This window comes from Bombyx mori, chromosome 5 (assembly GCF_030269925.1).
Source record: "Bombyx mori chromosome 5, ASM3026992v2".
NCBI classification, from domain to species: domain Eukaryota; kingdom Metazoa; phylum Arthropoda; class Insecta; order Lepidoptera; family Bombycidae; genus Bombyx; species Bombyx mori.
This window is the reverse complement of record NC_085111.1, coordinates 6,057,832-6,076,627: the sequence shown is the minus strand read 5'-3', so window position 1 is coordinate 6,076,627 and position 18,796 is coordinate 6,057,832. Positions and strand designations below refer to the sequence as shown.

General features: G+C 33.5%; 1 protein-coding gene and 1 long non-coding RNA gene across 5 annotated transcripts in view; one reads left to right on the top strand and one right to left on the bottom strand.

The window, feature by feature from the left end:
- The window catches only part of LOC101737461 (protein windpipe), a 61,244-nt gene that overhangs the window by 25,218 nt on the left and 17,230 nt on the right, over nt 1–18,796 (top strand). For 2 of the 4 annotated variants that reach the window (XM_004932296.3, XM_012695709.4), the window contains exon 2: nt 3,489–3,533. The gene's annotated coding sequence lies outside the window, so the exon portion shown is untranslated. Of the gene's footprint in view, nt 1–3,488; nt 3,534–13,420; nt 13,898–18,796 lie in introns of those variants that run through there. The other 2 variants (XM_062668576.1, XM_012695711.4) reach the window with 2 other exon arrangements.
- LOC134198895 (uncharacterized) lies at nt 11,732–13,492 on the bottom strand. Its single transcript, XR_009973167.1, has 2 exons — nt 13,194–13,492; nt 11,732–12,016 (listed from the first exon to the last, which is right to left on the bottom strand). It is a non-coding gene; the product is annotated as an uncharacterized LOC134198895 (long non-coding RNA).

Below are 18,796 nucleotides of genomic sequence, written 5' to 3'. Positions count from 1 at the left end.
ATACGTGTGCTTCATTATTAAATATATGATTACTGATATGTATGGGTGACATCGATCTCATTAAAAAAACTTCGTTAGTCACTGTCCAGTTTGGTAGATCATTATTATTTGTAACTATCATCAGAGATTTGATGTGACTGGACATTTCTGTCTTGTAATGAATGAGTGAAATCAATTACTATTTCAATCATTGACATTGCATTTATAAGCTTCAGGCTAACGTCTCTATATACGTTTAGCAAACAACACCTACGCGTTCATTATTTGCAAAGTAACTTTCACTTGGGTTTTTTGTTTCTGAAATCACTATTGACCATTGTGTGCAACATCATCTATCAAGATACGGAAATAAATCTTTGTCGTTTCAGTTATTATAATAACAAATTGTCTAATGCAGTACACGACGAAGTTGTGCCAATTTAATCAACCCGTAATTTAATGAAGAACCAAAAGAAAAAAATACATCCTCATTAACATTGTGTGCATTATAAAGTTTTGCAATATAACATGGTGCGAAACGGGAAACAACTCACGGGACGGATGACGCCGTTTTTGTCGTTGTTATTTGGAAGTTACCACGAAACTTCTGACAAGGCTGCGTACACAATTAGATGATTGAATGTCATACGTGCATGCTAATGAACAGTGTATTCTTATTTCCGGACTGATGCTTTTGCATACAATCGATTTTTGTTTTACATCTAATATATTTGTTTTTGGCTCCCATTTTAATGAATTCGAATCAAGAACATGACAAATCTATTAATCTTACTGCTAAGTTTGTTAAGTGTTAAATATATTAAAGATATACACTTTGATTATACATTCAGGTTTCAACTTAATGGCTACTCGACGGTATTTTGCGTATATCCCGTACGGCAAGCGGTCCACGAGTACCGTTATTTTAACTACCTCTACATTCGAATGCTACATCAAATTTATCTCAAATTAAGCTGCGAAAACTGTTAGGCGAAAGTTTGCATTTATCATCATTAATTGGTATTATTGGTAGTAGTAGGATCTTAATAACGTATTTGAAGATGGAGAACTCGTAGATTGAAGAGTAAAAGAAAGAGTAGGACAAAAAACTAACTGCCTAGACTTTAATGGAGTTAAATTTAGTAGATAAATATTGAATTGCTTTGGTGCAAGTATCTTGGAAGAAGAATATTGAAAATATTTTTTAAAATAGAACAAATTGTTCGACAATCTATATATTTTAATGGGAGTTTAATTGATCGCTTGGAACCCCGCGGTCTACAGAGAGATTTTTAGTTTGGTCCGTGTTTTGTACATTAGTCGCATCGAAATTTCAACACTATTTGAATCACTATTTAGATTCATTCTTATATCTGATCATGACAATTTCTCTTCAATTTCTTTTTCAGAACAGTTGCTAGAAAACTAGGAGAAGTCGAGAAAATATTGATAGTTGCTTCTAAATGAAGAGAAACTAAAATCAGTAAAGAAATAAAGCAAAAAATTCGCAGAATTATTTTCTCTTTGCGTTTTTATATATCGAGCTGTTATTATTATAGCAATATTCCAATTTGCTTAAAAATTTTAACAGCGTTGAATTCGTTTTAAGGCCGTTCGCCTCTTCAGACGTTGAAAAACGTTTTTTTTTGCCATCATACGTTCTGACTTAAAGGAGAAAGAATTATATTCTAAAGTCATGCAGACTCCTCATAATCATAGCTGTTTTCTACATACTAAATTACAGTAGCTTAATCGAGATAAAAAAACAGATCAAACACCCATAAAAATTTATAAATACTCTTAGACATTCTTACCTTTTTTATCTGCCATCTGGTATTTATTTGTATTAAATATTAAAATACTTGCATCATGTACGCAAAACTAGACGTTAGATTGTGCAGGATCAATAACTTCATCTTTACCATTTTACCATTTGCTTCATTAAATTGGACGTTATGGACGTGCTATTTATTATACTATATGCTTTTCAGAGAATCGAATAACAGGATTTATCCGTTAACTGGAATTGCCTCATCTCAAGGTATACAACTTGATTAGCAAACTATGGATGATTCATCATACAGCCTACGTCATAAATTGTCACAGCCTTGTACCATATTTAAAATAAGCTGTCTGTATTTTCGTACACGGCATACAAAAGTCGATGTTAACGATATTTTTATTTGCTAAAATGGTCGTATGCTTGAAGGTATGCTGACATATTTTGAACTGGTTCTATAGTAAGAGACATGAAAATTAATGTCTTTTGTTTTCTGAATCTGAATTTTAAATAAAGCGTTCGACCGGATTCGAATATAGAATTTAGGCAATACGTTATTTTTCCATTAATAAATCACTGGATAGTAGTCTGGAAATATTGACCGGTGTATTTATTTGCGATAATTTCAGGGCTTTGAAATTTTAAGAATATGCACCAATTTGTTAGTAAACGTGCTCGAACACCTCTGCGTCAAAATAAATAGACTAGGTACCTATAGATAGTGGAAATAGAAGTCAAAATAGTAAAATTTTGGATGTCTCGTAATTATTGGGCGTCTAATGACGTCAGACTAGGATGCAGCGAGATCAAGATTTGGAAAATGAGACCTCTGTTAAACAATATCTATTTACATTTGAGACATCCATTATATCTCAAGGTGGGTGACGTTGTTGATATTATAATTTTTATGAGCTCCGGTAATTATTTAATAACAGTTAGGTTAGCTTGAGCAATAAAAATATCAAGTACCTATACACTTATTCGAATTTCAGATTAAAATATAAATAGTTTCTTTGTCGAGCATTGATTTATCTTGTGCTTATTAAGTCTGCTATCTCTGCTGCGGTCTGATAGATAACCTTTGCTCGCACGTTGAGGCCCGAATGCGAATCTGCGATTGTTTTAATGTCTGTGTACTTGGACAGTGATTGTCGTTGTGAACAGATTTGTTAATCACTAACTACTACTCTTTATCTATAGGTACTAATATATAAATCTACAGTGGTTTTTACGGATGTTCCGTTATAACTACTGAACCGTGCATCCGATTGACTTGAAACTTGGTATCCACGTAGAAAATACATGTACTTAATGGATAGCCTAATATTTATATGAGTGTTGGACTCCCTAATAATAATGACAATAAATAATAATGTTAATAATTTTAAATGCTCAGCGAAGCGGGCGAGTACGACTAGTTTCTTATTAGGTATATCTATTGAATGTTATTTTTTTAATTTTTAGAATGTTTTCTGCCATGTGGCATCTCGAATAGTATTCAGTATATCAAACGATTACCTGACAATTAAATACCTTAACATAATAACCCCCGGCAACAGCTGTTCGCTATTGAAAAGAGCACATTGAATTTTATACACGTGGATTCGGCATCTTTGAAGCGAACGTTTATTGGCAGCTGCATTTGTGATATATACGTATTTTTTTGCACATTTGTGAAAAATTTGTACACGATAGACATATTCTTTATTCGTATTATTGTTTGTTACAGATGTGCAAGAGGGAATGATTCAATGCAACTGATGACGTCTTCTAGGTAAGTCGTGAAACTTGTTATTATTTTTTAAATCGACTCCAAAAGAAGGAGGACGGCTCGATGCGACTCTTTTTTTAATTAAGGATTACCGTGGTAGCCTGGAGGCCTTTCCAGTTTCACAAGAATAGGTGGGCGAGCACGGGCTCAACCAGGAGGGATGGGATTTGCTAACAGCTACTAGAGCGCCTCCAAAGGAGACCTGGCAATCCAAAAGCTACTGATTGGCGAATAGATCTACTAGCGTTGCGGAATCGCGACTCGATGAAAGATCCGGCGAGAAAATCAGCGGACTGATGTATGGGTTAGGTTGCACGTCGAAGTGGTCATGGTGGTGGATTTAATAATTTAATAAATTTAATATTTTATCGAGTTCTTACCGGTTCTGTTTTTGAGTTATCCTAATGCATATATAAAATTAATTTTGACAAAATTGAGAATTTCCTCATCTTATTTCGTAGAAGACGACCTCCTTTTTTTGTTAAAATTTTTATATTATGATAAATAGTTTATTTAAGCTTCTGTGGCCTTGATGTATGAAGCGCGTTTAAGAATTCTAGATTATATCAGTTCGCTGAAATAACGTCACATTGGTAACGGCGCGATCTCAAACTGCAATGACTGACTTCGTATAATAAATAAATCAGAATACATAATAATATATTTTTTGTGAATAATGATCATAGTTTTTAGATCATAGTTATGGTCTTTACGAATTTTATTGTACCGTTTCTTTTTCTTTCGTATTAACATTTTTTAATGTCATTGAAATTCAGTTTCAATTTATCAGATGTTAATAATAATAAAGGTCACGCAGTCCAAAGTTCACGCGCAAATGCATTTGTTATTTTTCTTATTCTCCGACGTTGCCTTATTTACGGCTGTTAATACACGAAGAATTTCTCGTCTAGGAGCGCAGAGATTTTTTTTACCTATGCTGATAGCCTTGAGAGGCTATTTAAACTTCGCCCTAACTTGTTGGTGAGCTCACGGGGCTCAAATCGGAGAGTTGCTAACACTGGACCTAGCAAGAGCAGTGCTTCGCAGAATCTAGCGTCGGATCGGAAACGCGACCCACTGAGAAGATCCGGCGAGAAACTCAGTGGGCTGTGTCTATGGGTTAAACTGAGATTATGGCAAGTCTAGAGTGGTTCTTACGATTACGTATATTTTTTAATGAGTGTAACGAATAACTTTTGCCAACCAGCTCCTAACAGATGTCGCGAATGTATGACATAGGAGTTATGGGAAATTTTGGGTAGGAACATAAGTTGCCGAAACTGGGTTGTATCGAAAATTAACAGTCGGGAAGATCATAATTTACGCACATGCGATTCTGTGGTAAGAGCTGTTCATACAACAATTAGGTTCAATTGGATTATAACCAAGAAGGCATAGAACGTGACGCCTTCTGAATAGGATAATGTCGTTCTTATTACCCCTTTTTTTGCCTAATAATTTTAGTAACCTCAAGGGGCTGTATTGGTGAATTTACTAACACTATCCCTAGCAAGTGCAGTGCTTCGGTGAATCTACCACCGGATCGGAATCACGACCCACTGAGAAGAACCGGCGAGAAACACAGTGGGCTGTCTGTGTTAATTTTCACGACGAACCTTTCGGCGCGTTCGACGATAACGCTAAAAGTTCTCTCGAAAATGTACGCAGCTTTATATCTGAGAAACCGAATTGATTTAATTTTTGGTAAATTCTCTATTGATATTACCCTATTCATATCAAACAGAACTGTCCTTGTGTACAATAGGCCTTACGCGTTGTTCGTCTAAAGGAACTTGATTACGTTTGAGCGCAATTGACTTTAATTAAAAAGCGAATAAACTCAAATCGATCTTCAATTGCTCATCATTAAAATGAATTGGGAGCAGTTAAAGTTCTTTCTCTATCATTCAGTAAACAGTGTATTGTTGTGTCTTGATATGCTGTTTGAATTGGCGTGTAACAACTGAGTCGTCTATTATCAAAGGTGGCAATGTGTGCATATGGACAAAAAAATGTTATTGATATGGCAATACAGATTGATTTGAATATCAATCGTCTCCTTCAAAGAATACGGTTCAAAACCTGCATTAAATAAAGTATTAACTTAACCTGTTATTTATCTAAGATGTCGTTCAGAAGAGTTTTGTGACTGTCAATGGAATACAAAGTCAATAATTCGTTTTTCTGATTTACCAATAATTGAGTCGTCTATTATCAAAGGTGGCAATCTGTACATTTGGACAAAACATTTTTATTGATATGTCAATACAGATTTATTTGAATATAATCGTCTCCTTCAAAGAATACGGTTCAAAACCTGCATTAAATAAAGGTTAATAGTTAACCTGCTATTTATCTAAGATGTCGTTCCGAAGAGTTTTGTAACTGCCAATGGAATACAAAGTCAATAATTCGTTTTTCTGATTTACCAATCATTGTCCAAAAGTCAGATTGCCGCCTTTGATAATAGTCGACTCAATTGTCCAAAAGTCATATTGCCGGCTTTGATAATAGTCTACTCAACTAACACACGACGCCGCAGTGTCAAACATTTGCTTTGGTATTTCCTTACACGTGAGTGTGGCGTATCGTAATTCGAGACACAATATGACATCATGTCAGAATTCCAAGATTTAACACTGCAATTTAAATCAAATATTCTACATATACTCGTAATATATGTTACGTAATTTTAATTAAACATAGCTTAGTCTGGTATGATACGTGATGTTCTACATTTGGTAATTTAAAGGTGTTCAGGCTTCGTAGAGATAATTTTTATTATACAAGGTTTTTGCGATAGATTTTATCTCCAGTAAATATATTCAACCGTATCGGGCCAAACGTAAATTGGGAAAGTGCAAGATAAATTACGTAGGTCAACCAGTACTGTTGCGAATAATAAGTGAATTTCCATTGTTTATTTGTTGCATTTTCGAATTTATATTCTGCAGAATGATGAGTAAACGTCATCTCATTGTATTACAATATCTGTCTCCGAAACTTGCCATGAATCATTACGGACTTTGTGTAAATCGCAAAATAACTGTGACGTACATTTTAATCTTATCTCTTTTAAACCGAAAAGCGGTATTGTGAAAAAAAATCAACAGGACACTCTGAGCTTTGAAGTTTCTAGTGACGTCACACCGATTAACGTCCTTATCCGAAAGATAACGGTCTGAAGTGAAGCCCATATCCGAAATATTCCTCGTTCTTCGAAATCGAATAGCAAAAAATTCGAAATAAGTCGAACGAAACGTCTCAAATTACTATTTAATACGCGGGAGTGCAAAAAGCATGTTCTAGAAAACGTGGCTCCGTCAGGTTTTTTTTGCTGAATTTACAAAAGATTGTCGTCACACCGTCTCTTCTGTAAGATGTCAAATGTATGTTTTTTGCTGTTGCAGCAAAATTATGATAAACTCTGCTGCTTACAAACTGCTGAATTCGCTGTAATTATTAGGTCGTTCAGGTATTTTTCTAACTATTCTGACAAGCAATTTAGTATTCGTGTGTCAACAAAATGGCTTTGATTAATTTAATTGTAAAGATTTGAACAGCAAAACTACGTTTAAAATACTGACTACTGCTGATCTTCTTATGAACATTAGCTTATCTTTAATGCGGCCGTTAATTAGTTGATATTATTAAAGGTTTAATTGGATTTTATTTATAGCTTATCAACAGAACTGGGTGAGAGGGGTTAATGTTTTTTTTAGAGAATACGGGTTTGATAATGTCTTTAAAACTTGTTTAAAATATATTTATATATTATATAATGTATAATTGAAAAGGCGTTTATAATCTAGGAACGGAAGTTAGTACTGACAATGCTACTACGTCGGGGCTCAATCCTTTTCAACTTGTACTATTTTTGTTTAGCTTAAGTAAGTATATTTATCCACGAACTACTTATTCCCTCTTGAGCCCATGCTCGCCCACCTGTACTTGTGAAACTAAAGGCCTTCGGGCCACCAGTAATACTACTTTTCAAAAAAAAAAAGAGAAGAGAATTTCCAAAAAAAATATACTTCAATGAAGGATGATCTCGCTGAAGCAGGTCGTGATTGGAAAATTCTGATTCTCCATTCAAAGAATAATTTAAATACGGTAATTACTTAGTAGGTAATGGCTAGATTTGTTATGTTATTTATTTTTAAATTTAATAAAGATTATTGTATTCGGATGGTCTTCAGTTTTACTTAAATTACCCAAGGCCACGAATCTAGAGCAAGAATCTATTTTATCTAGTAGATAGAAAGAATACGCTGTTTTGTACGAATATTGTACACCAAAATAAGTACAAATGAAAAATATTAATCACAAAAGTGTAATTAGCGGTCTTATTGCTAAGAGCGATCTCTTCCACAACCATTGGTAGACAAGCATAATTTCAAAAAAGAAATTAACCGCGGTGCACTTATCGATTGAAAAATGTGCTATAAATATAAACAACATCATGTTAATATTACTGCTTTACGCTTGATAAATGAATAAACCATGGAAAATGGAAGTACTTTTTTGGCACTTCTATTGATTCCAAAAATCTATATATGTATATAAAAATGAATTGCTGTTAGCGTTAGTCTCGCTAAAACTCGAGAACGGCTGGACCGATTTGGTTAATTTTGGTCTTGAATTATTTGTAGAAGTCCAGAGAAGGTTTAAAAAGTAGATAAATATAAAAATACTCGGAATTAAATAAAAATAACAATTTTGTTTTTCCTTTGATGTGTCCCCATCGGACGGATTTCTTTTGTTTGTTTTAAGTTTATTTTATACAAAAGTTTAGGTCTTTTATTTATCGATTGAGGCACTGCGAAGTCTGCCGGGTCAGCTAGTCAGTGATAAAAATATCCAAATAAAATGAAAGCAACTTCTATGACAACTCTCACTTTGTAAATACATATATTCGGAATTATTTCTGTCGTCGGTCAAGCGGCCCACAATAAAATTGGAAGAAAGTTGATAAAGATTTGGAGATCCGCCAAAAATCATAGACGAGGCGTCGCCCTCGGCTTGTTGTGACATTGAAATATTTTGCAGCCCTATTTATTTTCTGCAATTGATATCAATGGGAAAAGTAGGTCAAACTCTTATTGTCGTATTTATTTATACTAGAGGTCCCGCAGTAGTCGAAATTCGACTTTAATCAATTGAAATTTTATGTTTAAAAGGTTTAAACATTATTATGGTTCTATTGTCAAATACTCTTATACTTATTTAATATAATCACAGATTTCGCCAAAACTACACTATACATAAATAATAATAAAGACAAACAATATTCATCTATTCTCAATTTGACCACAGACTTTAAACTTTAACCAAAGTTTGACAATTGACAATAAACAAAGAGTATATTTATTTAAATATGTTGTGTCAAATACATGTGTGTAATGTTTTCTTTATTGATTTAATGTATCTTTTATGCATTATTTTAAAAAGATATTAGCATTGTGCACTGTTTCTCTATATTCTCTATAAGTGTGGAAAATTTCATACTCCTCCGTCCGCGCAATTTTCGTAAGAAGGGATACAAAGTTTTTGCTTCACTTATTAATATATAGATATCTGAAGGAGCGGTTGGGCCTTGTCAATGCAGCTCATTTATAAACAAGTATACAATAAAAAAATAAAAACAAATTACAAAATTTTCCATATTTACGTTTTTCGCCCCCATTTTCTTGTAGTTTCATCCAATTTATTTTATAATTCTGTAGAATATTATTATGTATATTAAGGTCAGAGTACATTCATAGTTACGTGGTTATCGGAATCTATAGACACACAACGAGAATGTCTTCAACCCTAAAACATGTGGTCGCATTCTCAATAGTTGAATTGTAATCGAACCAGAACAATAGGTATAAGAATGTGTGTTGCTAAAAAGATTAATAGATTCGTAAATATTAGTAAAGAACAATATTTAACGTAGACAATAAAAAAAAAACATTAGCCGCTAATTATTATTTAAGACTGGAATACCTATTCAATTCTATTTTACCTCGCTTATACATATTCGTTTTTCCTGTACTTTATCTTATGTTAGTACAGGAAAAACGTTATGTTATCTATGGAACGGATGTTTTTAAAGTAATTGTTACCAATTTTAAAATTTGCACACGCATCAAGGTTTAATGGCAACTCAATAATTTTATTGTTTTGGGTAAATATCCTAGCCAAGTTCATAGGTCATAAAAGAACTATCTTAATTTTTAGTTCGGCTTGTGTTTCGAGCCTCTCTTTTGTAGTTATTAAACTGTATTTACTTATTCAACTTAATAGCAAGTAAACTATAAGAAAAAACGGCATTTAAGTTAATACACACTACTAATTAATTTATAATCTCAATAACGAGGTCGACATAATTCTTATCTTAATCTAATTCACCTTGTAATTTCTCATTCTTATCTTTACGTTTGTCAAACGTTTCTCAAACCACTAATCTTTTATGATTTGTTCAGTTCGTATTACGTAAATATTGATTGAAAATATCTATCGTCTATAGGAACTCGAAAATATATTGATCTCAAGACGGACCCTAGTGTTTATTTCGTGTGATCCGGTGAATTCAGGTGGGATTGGAGATTAAGTGCCCATCAATACTGTAATAACATCCAAAGGTACGATAATAATTATTATTATCAAATCGCACACTTCGCTCACAAGCTACCGAACTTTTGTTCAAAGTCTGTAGTTCCTTCCTTCCTCAAGCTACCGGCGATTCGGTAGGAAAAATAAAAAAGTTCGAAACTGGAATCGAACGCCGACTAATCTGTTTTATTTGTAACCAAATCTTTTATTTAATTAATTAATTAATTATCGGATAATTAGATCGAAGATATTCAGGACGGGAACTGTGAAAACACTTCACTTAATTGATATATGAATTGGAGAAAATTTAAATTACATTTACATTAGTACGTGCTCAATAACAAACCACCAATGGCCCAGTTGAACCACAGACCTGATAAAACAAATCAAAATACCTATCACGACAAAACCATTAAAAAATACCTATAAATTAATGATACGAAATTAAATATCGATATCTATAAATTAATACGTGAAGCAAAAATTTTGTATCCCTTTTTACGAAAATCGTGCGGACGGAGGAGTATGAAATTTCCCATACTTATAGAGAAGGAGTGCATAATGCTAATTTTTTTTTTAAATTATGCATTAATAATACATTAAATCAATAAAGAAAACATTACACACACTACCATGTATTTGACACGCACACTACTATACTATACTGTTTGTTTATTGTCAAACTTTTGTTATTGCTTCAATTGCTTGAGTCTGCTGCTTGCTGTGATTGCTGCTAAAGTCTGTGGTCAAATTGAGAATAGGTTAATATTGTTTATCTTTAAAATTACGAGTATTTGTCTATAGTGTAGTTTTAGCGAAATCTGTGACTATAGAAATATAATAAATAGTATTTGACAATAAACCATAATAATGTTCAAACTTATAATTTCAATGAATTATAGTCGAATTTCGACTACTGCTGGACTACTAGTCAGGTTAAAACATTAACGTAACCGGATTTAAATGCAACAGATGATGTTATTAAAAACAAGCTTAGAATTTTACTGATAAGAAGGTCAGGATAATAACTTAATTATGAATCAACATCGATTATTTGTTTCCGCATTGCAGATTTAATACAAGCTTATCTATATCGTTAACTATCTGCAACTATTCATAAGTGGTTGCGCGAAAAAAGGACCGTAAATCTTTAATTAATTTAGCGAAGAGATTCCTACTTGGAAGAATGCAGTATTGGGCAAGGTTTTCAAATATACAATTTACCAAATGTGTATGTTATTTTAAGTCGGACTTGCGAAAACAGAAGCTATAAAAAAAAAAATTAGGAGATTTCTCTCAAATAACGATTTGTCATTCGCCCTGTCATTGCTGATGTACCAAAGCGAAATGTTAAAATTACAAATACTTATGCATTTCGTTTGATTTGTGGCAACGTAATAATATTCTAATAATTTATTGAATGTTTTGGTAGGCTTGTGAGGTTTAGTAAGTAGGCATTGGATTTAATCCACTGAGTTTCCAGTAGGTCTCGATTCAGATCTGATAGTAGATTCAGTGAAGCACTGGCGTGAGGCATACGTCTGGATTCGTTTCCCATTCTAGCCACCAGCATTCTATACACGAAAATAAAAGTCTAAAACCCAAAGGAGATTGGCTTTTAATCACATCCACCTTCTCATTTACAATGCAATTGAATATTAATACATAGATAACAAACACACTATCCATACTATCTGGGACCAATGGGTTCATCCACATTGCGTTTCCAGATATCTTTTCTGCCACCTATCATCCGGCTTTGGAATGAACTCCCCTCCACGGTGTTTCCTGAGCGCTACGACATGTCCTTCTTCAAACGAGGCTTGAAGAGAGTACTTAATGATGGGCCTCGATTTGGCTGTCAGGTGGGCAGTACGCTCGTCTACCTAGAGAAAGGCAATAAAAAAACGCAAGCAATAAAAAAAAACATTAATGAAATATCAAATCTTCATTATATAAATCCCAGCAAATTATCTCTTATTGCCAGCACAAAAAAAAACCTTTAAACTTCCCAATGATGAAAACAAGGAGTCTTACAACTTAATGTTCGTACAACAAAAGCGAAGGTTACCGTTCGTAAATGTTAGTTTTTATTTTAGTTTTTATACATCTTCAAATGCGTTAGCAGAATCATTGAGAGATTCGTAAAAAAAAATCGCCTGACGTAAAATAATAATTATGACGTTTGTACACGTATTTTGTAAACAAGACGTGAATTCTTCGCATTTATGGCGGTCTTCTTTGCTTTCGGATTTTGAGTACGATTGATGTTTAAGAAAACTATAAATAGATTTATTTGCTACAAGCTTAAAATAGCGGACTTAAGTGTAGCTACGGCTCTTGATTTTATTGCTAATCGCCATAAAAATGAGGTTAAAATATAGTTTTTAGAAAATGTATCCTTATCTTTGATAAAGTTTTGATTTGATGAAGATTGACCTAAAAGTAGTTGAGAATAAGCTATTGCAAAACACAAAAGTCCACAAAATCTGGTCACTAAAGCTTATTATTGACAAACAATGAGAGTCACAAACGTTTCTTGCTCCAATTAAAATTTTAAAATGTAAATATTGAGGAAATTCTACCAAACAATACGCAACGTTTTCGTAAATGTTTTCATTCAAATTCAAATACCGATGGATCCAGCCAGGTTGTTGACCCTAACCGCGTTCGGTAAATTATTAGAATGCTAACTAATCATCATTCGAATTTCAAGATTTCAAATTTAGAAAAAAAAAACTATTTTATAATATATTTCTATTATCGAATATACATAGCAGACAAGAATGAATATACGGGATTTATTATTATCTTATCGAATTTTTCAAATTACATTTTAGTTTTCTATATTTGTATTCTGTGCGAAATCCGATTGAAATATGATTATCAGTTGAATTTAAACATCGAACAGAGATTCAAATGATTCTAAATTTAAAACGAGAAACAATTAGAATTTTTTCAACTAAAATTAAATTCAAACTCAAGGTATCCTTAAAATTAAATTTTAATAATATCTACGACAAAAGTACACTATAATATACCTAATTCAATGCAAACTTGTACCTTCGTGCAAACATCGCTTTGCATTTAAATCACTAGAACATTTTTTCCGTGAGGGATAAACGTGCACAGTTTCAAGTTCAGCTGCGGGTAATTATCGACCGTGTCATTGACTACGCACTCGCTGCCAAGTGTCAACTGACAGCAATCGTGTATCCTTTATCCAAATTAAATCTTAACTGAACATTAATTACGAGTAGCAATCACATTAATATTGTAAAATTAATTGAAATCTTTCCGATTTTTTTTTGTTATCTTGCGGCAAGACATCGCTAGGCGACGAGAGCTAAACACAAAAATAGATAGATAAAATGCCGTTTGTTACGCATATTCCCGCTGTACTTGTAAATAATATGAGATAACACGATCGATTCTATTCTTATCGTTCAATTCTCAAGCGAAATAGGTTAGCGGGTTATTCGTTCATTGTCGCGACACGTTCAATAATTGTACAGAAAATTTTCATGCTTTATTCAGCTGGCGGACTTCCAGTGACAATAATTACCTTGAACGTTGCCGTACTGACGAACGTATTGTGACTTTTCACTCGTATTTCTCGAACGCATGGAACAGTTCGATTTTAGTTTTTTTTTTTTTTTATGTGTGATTCTTTGTGTTATCTGTGATTCCTTGGTGTTGTGACAATGTTTTATAGTTGCGTTATTAGATCGTAATATTGTACGAATACTCTGACAATTAAAGAAAAGGTATTGTATTTTTACTGTAATGAAGGTAGATGTATGTAACTCTTTTGTAACCGTCTTTTTTTCGATAGGCACGAATTAAAAAAATAGTAACCATGGTAAAATGGTAGCTTAAATAATAGTAATTAATGAGGTGCAGCCAAGCGTTAATAAGCTGACCACGAAAGTCTGCATACGGGCGTGGCTTTTTAATTAAATTACACGAGGTACCTATATTATGAAATAGGACGTTATTATGTTGGTTTGGTTCTGTTACGACGAACAAAATATTCGCGTATTTCTTTTGCAAAAACATGTTGGAGTATTTCACTCAAACCACGACATTCGAACTCCAGAAATTTAAAATTGAAGAATTGAATTGAGTCTTTAGCTTAGCGGCCGTGTGCTATGATACCCAAGCTCTTATGATAAGCATAATTAAAAAAAAAATAGATGCCTAATCTGTGTTTCGTTTCTCTGCTTTAATATGTAAAGATATTTCATAAATATTAAGATCAATATCACTTCGTCGATCAATACAAAGAGCACTTCCTGCTATAGTGTAACACTAAATATTTAATAAGCGTAATAATTTTAACTTTACGAAACCGCGGCATAGTCTTTGTTGTTTTTTAAGTTTGTTAATCTTGTTATTTGTGTTTTTTATGTTTATGAATGTTGTTTTTTTTGTTTAGTTGTTTTTGAACACGTACTTAAACTTAAGTTCTATTTGCTGTTTTTGTTTCGTTACTTTATGTATAATATTGTTAGAATACTTGTTAATTTCAAGTTAAGCTCAAACGAAACAGGAATACGCTTAACAGCAACTAAATTTGATCATACTTTTTTTTTTAAATTTGATTTTATGTTTTACAAACAAATACAGGACGGTATACATGTGCTGTATTTTTATGTGAAACTCTTGTGCATCTGCGTTTAAACATTGTGGGCGTAGTGTCGTCGGAGTTTTTCAATGACGAAGCCGCAAAAATATATTCTGACAAAAAATGTACTCAGAATTATTCAGTGGAATTACAGTAGAATTGAATAGAAAGTATTTCTTGCTTGTAGACCATTAATTTGTAATTTTTATAAAAATACTGTTACCAGGCTTATTGAAACTGTAAAAAGTCTTCAATGGCAAAATGAAAGATATTATTTTGTGTTCTAATTTCGAACTAATTCCGTTCTGTGTAGCAGGGTACTATAGGAAAGATTGAAAAATAATTAATACAAAGATTGTTTGTGTTGGTTGTATTGTTGTCTACTTATGTGGATACCGTTAATTTTTTTGTTATTTATTTAATTTATTTAATATATTTTGTACACACAGCTGTTAGAAAATACACGTCAATAAGGATACAGAGTACAAGGGCACTACTTATTTCATGCTGAAATCTCTTCCAGTAGGCCCGCAAAAGGAAAGAAGAATTAGGAACACAAACCTAGTGCATACAGTAAACATTACATATAGTAATATATACATATTACAAGATACAAAACAATATATATACATACAAATACACACACACACACACACATACATATATATAACATACACACATATACTTACTTTATATTATAATACATTATACAAATATATATAATTTATTTAAGATGGTAAGGATAAATAATGTTCCTTAACAGATTTCTTGAACGCTGCTATGGTTTTGCACGCTCGTATGCTTGGAGGGAGGGAATTCCAAAGTATAACTGCTTGTACAGAAAACGATTTTGCGTAAGCATGTGTTTTATGAACAGGGCAATTGAGGAGAGTTTTAATGTGTGTTCTACAAGGAGCAATGGAGGGACGGGCATAGGTAAAGCGATCACGTAAATATTGTGGGTAGTTAGGATTATGTAGGATATTAAATAGGAAGCACAACATTCTAGTATTTCTGCGGAAACGGACTGGGAGCCACTTGAGCTTTTTGCGAAATTCAGAAATATGATCATATTTTTTGAGACCAAAAATAAAACGGATGCACAAATTTTGCAAACGCTCAAGCTTATTGAGAAGCTCCTCAGTGGCATCCAAGTAGCAAGCATCAGCGTAGTCCAAAATGGGTAAAATGAGACTTTGGACAAGAGAAATTTTAGTTTCCAAAGGCAAAAAATATTGGAGACATTTGAGTGAATGGAATGCAAAGTTAACTTTGCTGCTAACATTGTTAACCTGCTCATTCCAGCTTAAGAAAGAGTTAAAGGTAACGCCAAGGTTTTTAACAGTTTCACTAAAGACAATTGGTTGGCCATTCAATATGAGAGATCCAATTGCAGAATGATTTAATGCACGAATAGCATATCTACTACCAATTATGATGGCCTGTGTTTTGTTGGCATTGAGTAAGAGTCCATGAGACGTTGCCCATTCATGAATGTTTTCCAAATCACAATTAACATCCTTGATTGCTCCATCAATTTCACTAGGTGTGCAGTGATGGTAAATTTGCAAATCATCTGCATAAAGATGAAAATTTGAGGATATCAAAGTAGTGACTGTGTTAATAAACACTGAGAAAAGAAGAGGAGAGAGAACACCACCCTGAGGCACGCCAGCATCAACAGCAACCCAGTCTGAGAAGGATTCATTTTGACGTGTGCGTTGTGAACGGCCCCGAAGATATGAATCAAACCACCTTAGGGCAGAAGTAGTAATGTTATGGGATCGAAGAATACCGAGCAGGATATCGAGATCCACGCAGTTGAATGCGTTACTGAAGTCAAGTAGTACAAGAATGGTTAGGGATTGGTTTTCAATTGCCCATCGAATGTCATCTGTCACTTTCAGCAACGCAGACACCGTGCTGTGTCCCGATCGGAAACCTGATTGAAAGTTGCTAAGAATATTATTGGAGAGGAGGAAATTTTGTAATTGCTTGTGAACAATGTGCTCCAACACTTTCGAGAGAAAAGGAAGTATGGAGATAGGACGATAATGTGACAAAGACGAAGGATTGCTGGTTTTAGGTAAAGGGATAATATTAGCGGATTTCCAGGATTTAGGAAAGGATCCAGATTGTAAGGAATGGTTAATTATGTTCGTTAAACAAGGAAGTAGTATATCCAGAATGGGGATAAGCATTTTAGAGCATAAGTTGTCACTACCTACAGCATGGGAAGAAATAGATAAAATAACTTTACGAACATCATTGGTCGATACTGACTGAAACTTAAAGGAAGAATGTTTAGGCAAAGGGAGATTATGTAACGTTTGCAAAGTTCTCGATTTACGACACTGATCAACTGAGAAAGAGGGTGTAGAAAAATGTTTGTTGAGTGCGTTTAAATCGAGACCGCCGCAGGACGTAGATGATGCTTTTCCTATGCCTACAGATTTCAAAAATTTCCATACATCAGAAGACTTACGATTTATGAGAGAATCATGGAAATGGCGTCTCTTGGCATCTCGACATAGGCGATTGCACCGATTACGTAATAGTTTATAGTATGTTAGATTGCGCTCGGACGGTTGACGTTTTAGCCTCTTTCGAGCTTTATCTCGGCAGACCATCCATTGCTTAATTTCAGGAGATAACCAAGGCGCTGGCTTATGTTTGATTTTGACACGCTTGATGGGAGCGTGATGGTCGTATAATTCTAAAATCGACTCCGTGAAAAATGCTACCTTTCCATCTATATCCAATTCATTGAATAGCGGCCTCCAATCGATTAAGCCTGCATCACGTCTCAATGCCTCCATGTTAATGCCTTTGTAACTGCGAAGAAATAGAAACTCAGACTTACGCTTAGGAGCCCGCACACGGAGAGATAAGAAAATCAAGTCATGGTATGAAAATGAAGCGGTTATTTGACCATGAGTGTCAATACTACTAGAAGAAGATACCATCATCAAATCTAATAGAGAGGGAGTGCAATTTGGAAAATGGTGAGTGGCTGAAACAGGCAATATCCTGAGATTATGAGAACTTAAAACAGATAATAGTTGTTTAGATCGAAAATCATTCTTCAGCATGCAAGTATTAAAATCCCCCATCACAATAATATGATCGGCCAAAGAACAGTGATTAGACAGCAATTCATCAAGACATTCAAAATAATTAACACGAAGATTAGGACTATAAAAAACACCTAGTAAAATTTTAGTGCAATGCAGTGTCAATTCGATTAAAAGATGTTCAGCGGATTCAGAATATTGAGATGGAGACACACTTACAATTCTGAACTCGATCCCGCTTCGCAAATAGATTGCTACGCCTCCACAACCTTTGCCCACTCTGTCATTACGAATTAATACAAAGCCGGGAATTGCGTATTGAACCGATGGAATGGATGGTTTAAGAAATGATTCAGAAATCAGTAAAGCGTCAAGAGTATTGCTGCTAATAGATGCCAGAAGATCTGAATAATGACGCGGAATACTTTGAACATTTACATGTGCAATATTTAGGTTGTTAGGGAACGAGGATAGTTCAGCAGAAATCTCATCGTGCAGATGTATTGAGGTACATGAATCATTGCCATCATCAGCACTCAAAAAACTGCTTTCAGACGAAGAGCAGGAGAAAAATGTTTCATAACTAAATAAATTATTATTCATAATAATATGGTAACTTAATAATAATAATAATAATACTTAAATAACATACACTATTAATATAATATAACAAAATGAAAATAATATAATTAATATAATAGGTAAACTAAAAACAAATAAACACGTATATAATATTACTCTTAATCAATAAACTAGCAATTAACTCCCGGCTCAACTGATCAATCAATAAACCTGGAAGAGATTCTGTAACATGTGTTAATTACACAGATTTAGACGTGTAGATAGATACATTAACATCAATGAATTAACTTACATGTTAAAAAAAGAATAGCTCACAGTGTAGACAGTGACTTGGAAATGTGTTCTTAAATATAAAATTTTTAGTAAAAGAGCATATTAAAATA